Source organism: Amborella trichopoda, chromosome 8, assembly GCF_054954075.1.
Source record: "Amborella trichopoda isolate Santa Cruz 75 chromosome 8, AtrichopodaSantaCruz75HAP2 v2.0, whole genome shotgun sequence".
Classification (NCBI taxonomy): Eukaryota; Viridiplantae; Streptophyta; class Magnoliopsida; order Amborellales; family Amborellaceae; genus Amborella; species Amborella trichopoda.
Genome location: NC_142343.1, coordinates 34,782,010 through 34,787,351, shown reverse-complemented (window position 1 = coordinate 34,787,351; position 5,342 = coordinate 34,782,010). Strand labels below are relative to the sequence as shown.

The 5,342-nt window shown below is 35.8% G+C and overlaps 1 long non-coding RNA gene across 1 annotated transcript; it reads left to right on the top strand.

Moving 5' to 3' along the window:
* The first annotated feature begins 280 nt into the window (after positions 1-280).
* Positions 281-1,077, top strand: LOC148781048 (uncharacterized). Its single transcript, XR_016061083.1, has 2 exons — positions 281-391; positions 502-1,077. It is a non-coding gene; the product is annotated as an uncharacterized LOC148781048 (long non-coding RNA).
* The last annotated feature ends 4,265 nt before the right edge of the window (positions 1,078-5,342 follow it).

The following is a 5,342-nucleotide window of genomic DNA, read 5'->3' as shown; positions in this document are numbered from 1 at the left end:
TATCAGGAGAGCAAATGCTATGAGGCCAAGCATACCAACAAGGCCCCCAAACAAATAAGGCACATGACAGTGCCATGGAGAATGCACTGCTGAAGCAGCCGTGGTATTAAAGCTATTATCAGGACTCATTTCAGTAGAGAGAAAAAGTAGGGAGAGAGTTTTTCATAATAGTAGAGAGAGAAGGGAAAGGAATTGAACGAGAGAGAGAGAGAGAGGGAGAGAGAGAGAGAGAGAAAAGGAACAGACTCAAATAGGAGTACCCACTGAAATGCTCTCCCTTAAGTCCACATTGAAGCTCATGTATAGAAATTCAGCGACTTTCTTCTGTATTCATGTCGCTTCAACCCCAATTTCTATGACTTTTTACCAGCTCAGTGTGGCCTCTGGACATGTAAGTTCTCAGAGAAAGAACCCATGAATCCTCTTCTTTGTTTCTTGGTGGGTCATTTTTGTTTCTAATAATCAAATCCCTATGCTTTTTCTTACGTTTTTTGGATGCAGATGAATAATTTTTATCGGAGGAGAAAGAGCTAGAGAGCTGTCAATGTTGTGGTGGAAGGAAAGAGGATTCCTTTACATGGAGGAGGTTCTGGTTTGAGCAGCTCGGGAACAACAAAAACCAGTGTGGGTTTGAATATAACTTTTGAAGTGAGATCAATAGCCTATGTTTTGGGGAAATTGGTGAAACCCAAGTTCTATACTGAGGTTCAGTGCTGTGCGGTTCTTGATCAAAACAAATTGGGGACCCCTTTCTCTCTCAAGAATTCTTGTCACTATGATGACTAATTGAAAAGTTAACCTCTCTCTAAAAGCACAGTCGGAGCATCTCAACCCCACAAAGAGAGAGTGAGAGTTTTTAAAGAGAAATTTTGAAGATGCCATGGCTTTTCTTGTATCTGGTGGGGTTAACAGACTGGGCACGGGACAATTGGACTTTTTAGAGAGAAAAACTACGAGTTATGGTGTTTTTTTTCCATGTAATCTTTTTCTCGAGGCTGGATTTAGTTAAGTCTTTGTCGCTGATTCGGAGATTTTTTTTTTTTTTTTTTGGGAATAAAGATTTATTTATTGTTTCTACTTGGCCTCTTAGCTGGTCTTGTAGACCCACAGAACACATAATTATCAATCTTCATGTCATGTTTAAATATGTTCAGACTCTGGGGAAGCACGAGAGAGACAGAGAGGGTGGAGAAAAAGAACGAGAGAGAGGGGTTTGGGGAAGTAGAGAGAGAGAGAGGGGTTTGGAAGATTTACGTGGGGAGAGATTGAAACAAGTGAGGAGAGTGAGAGTTGGAAAAAAAGATGTTCGTTAAAATTTGTTTGAATTAAAAGTTAGAATAAAAATGGCCAGTTATTTGGGGAGTTTGAAGATAGGTTTAGAAAGTTTGGGTTAAAGAAGAAATAGAAGTTGAAAATAGGGTTTATGGTGATATTTTTTCTTTTTTTTTTTTCTTTTACAAACTTACAGTTTGCTCAATGAATAATGTATAACAGTAAATTAGTAGTTAGGATTTTGTGGCTTTTTAAATGTTAATGTTTTTTTTATTTTTTTATATGAACATAATATAGTACTTGCGACTAACAATAAAATATTGAATCTTCGTTGTTTTAGTAGGAGTGTTAAGCTCTATGAGATTTAAGGTGGCTTATTGGCAATGCCAAATCTAGCAGGCTCTCTAAAGTGCGAAAATTCTTCATGAATAGAGCTTGATTAACATACTCTATAGTGGCTTTTGATAACAGTTTCTCTTAAAAGCACCCCTACTGCTGACTTTCTTGAATTTTAGGCGATAGGTAAAAATTGGTAGCATGAAAGCTAGAAATTATGTTTGATGTGTGGTGCAAATAATATCACCTTTGGGCATTGGGAAAGCTGGAAACTGTTCATTTTTGTATTTCATTAATATGATGTTTAGAGTGTAATTTTTAAATAACGTTTTGTAAATAAATAAGGTTCCTTCCATCCATCCAATATAATACCAGGCATGTAAATAGATTCAAGGAAGACTTTATTATGCTTGGATATCTAATAAAAATATCAACCCCCTATGATGCTACCAACATTTACATAAATAATAAACGAAATTGATTTTCTTACTATCAAAATTTCACTCAATGCATAGACAACCTTCAAAAGCAAAAATATTTCAACTATTTAAGAAACATATATTTAAGAGTTTCAAAGCTAACCATTATATGTCGGGGTGATGACATTTTAATGGCACCTAAATTTACATTCATTTTAAACAGAAACAAACGATTACAACTACAACAATACTTTGTTCGTATTTTCAGCTTAACGTGGTTAATGAACAAGTGAAAAAATAATTGAACAAGTGAAATTCAATTCAACTATGGCAGCATGTGAGTTGGCAACTGGTTAATAATTGAGGTGAGTAGATCAAGTCACTGCAAATCCTTGCACTCGCCAAGTTGCATGACAGATACAATTACTTTCAAGAACAAAATACCAAACTACATCTCAATATGAAATGGCAACTATGCAATTTATTTTTAGTTGGGTAAGCAGCCAACCAAATTCACATAAACTTAACTACCTAGAATCATTTCACAGTTAAAACCATAGAAAATTGCTAATGGAGTTACTGACATGGCTATGGACATACGAAAAGACTTTCATGTAACAACCAACATTTCAATAATTTTCAACAATTTGCATAACAATCACAAGCATCAGAACACACAGAGCATGTGTATTATTTTCTTTGATAACACGATTTTTAAATTCAAGTACTCTGGAATGACATATCTTTATAATAACCAAGAATTTCATACAAAATTAAAACTAATAGATATAGACCATACAATTGTGAGTGAGAACTATTTTCAAATAAACAATAAAGTCAAGAAGTTTTTAAAGAGGTGGTTGACCTCTGCACTACTTTTGAGAGTGGAATATCTTTAGATACTAGAAGAGATGACATGTAAATCACTTGTGCCAGAGGAAAATGAATTTTCTATACATAATTTGCGCAGCACCAGGAAAAGCACAAAAAAGAAAAAAGAAAAAAGAAAAAAGAAAAATTTAAAATCCTCAGCATTTATAAACAGCCCTAACCAGCATTTGAAGATACAACATTGAAGAAAAAGAGCATGGCAAGCCACTAATGGAGAAGAGCACAGAATTATAGATTCTAAATTTGCTAAGGATTCTAAAGTTATATGATTGATAAATCAGTGGAAAATAGGGAGGGAAAAAAAAAAATCTTATTGGAAACAAACTGATGGAACAAACGATATGGCTACCAGAACCACTAATAGAGAAGAGCATAGAATTATATTGAATTACTTATACAATATATAACATCAACCTACTCAGAGGGAGTATCAAGTAGTGAAGACACAACACTCAAAATAGTAAAATTTCCAGAGTCTATGTGACCTCTGAAATTTTCACAGCAAAATTTCCACAGGACTATATCTTTTAGATCAGGCAAGAAGAGTAGTAATATATTTTAAAAGGGACCCAAAGCACTTTAGTATCCCCATTTGTTTTCTAATAGAGTTGGATTCATGCTATAAGTTTAGTTTAGGTCATAGTCCCGTCCCTACACAAATCTTACTGGAAGGGATTTCATGGGGCCCCTGTTGAGGCCACTGTTATTCTAATATGGTTAAATGGTTGAACCAGATGATGTATATGCCCTTGTGGATGGGGGCTTGTAAATACAATGGCTTAAAAACCTCAACACTATCATCCTTCAAGAATGCACATGCCTACGGATTAGTTAGTGGTCTAAGTTCCAGCCTTCATATGCTAGAGAGAGGACCCCCATCTCCTATATTGGTTCTTGAAAGTAGTAGGTAAAAGCCATCACTAGATATTGGCCGGAACGTGACTTGTCCTTCAGGATGCACCTATAATCCAAGGTAAACTTATGGACTATTTACATCTTTCTCAAGAGAGACGTGTGGGTCATGGGTTGTCGTCTTAGGAGGGTAGGTCATGAATGCAAAACTTTCAAAACTCGCAACGGGAAATGATGTTTTTAGTCCCATAACATGCTTGCATTTTTTTCAATGATATTTATAATGAACTTTTAGAAGTTTCATGGAAAATAAATAGTTTTTGGGGGTTTGTTGTAGTATTGTAATTAATGAAAGTTTTAATTAACAGGGGAAATCTTTCTTGTGCACTGGAACGCACTATGAGAAAGAATAAGAGGCAGATATGTGAGAATGTATCTAGTAAAGTATATGCTTTGTGCATAGAAGCATACTAAGACATAGCATAGGAGATGCGGTCTACCTGAGTGCATCTAGAGTATATGAAGGGAAAGGTTTATTAGCAATAAAGACTATCATGGCGTAAATTATATGCTGAGCCCCTAGACTATAGGACTGTCTTAGTATTGAACAATATATTATGGGCTCAATACTTAAGTTTCTATCTCGCATGAATGTGCCTGGTTCGCTTGTTGGGTGTGTTTTTGAGTCGTGATGCAAGGGCAATCACACTCGAAAAGCTTCACAAGTGAACTCGAGAGTGATATTTAAAGATAGAAGTCGAGTAGAACTAAGTCATATACGCTTGACAGATGATCGCTCATGATACAAGACCATGATTTCATGATATATTTGCAAGATAGACTTCAAATATAATAACAGGGTGTAACAAAACATGGACTTTCCATACAAGACACTAATATTACACTAATATGCCTCGAGAGCCTTGACAACCATATACATCTCGATGATCAAATGATCATAAAAAATACCAGACCATTTCAATTTGACACCAAACTTTAGGAATCATATTCCCATGACCCCTATATATATGTCTACACAATATTAGAGGAGTTTGGATACAACTTGATATGTCTTAAGATCTATCATAAATCAAAGAGGGGTTTCGAGAATTGATTCAAAACTTTTGGAAAATCATATATGGGGACGTGGTAACCCTCTCCGTAAAGTCTCTGGTTGTTTGGAGATGATTTGACCCATCGTCTGTACATGTTGGCAGGCAAGACTTATATCTATCATCTGTCAGGCGCATATTTTGTAGCCAGATGACCTCCAGTCACTAAAATTGAGATTTCTTCCAATCTACAGCGCGTTCTCTCATAGAATTAGGCCATCGTATTTTTTACTCAAAGCCTTATCTACTATTGGAGGGTGGTATCCTATGGGTCCTCCATACGAAAGTGGTAAACTTTGCAACAATAACCATAAAGCTGTGCTAAAGCTTGACTGCCAGTCCTAAATATCTCCTAAGATATTGCGCATTCTACCACTAAATTGTGTGGAGATGTGCATCATCGGCTCCTCTTCAAGATTATCAAGCTCCCAAGGTCAATAATCCCTTGAGAACAAGGTAG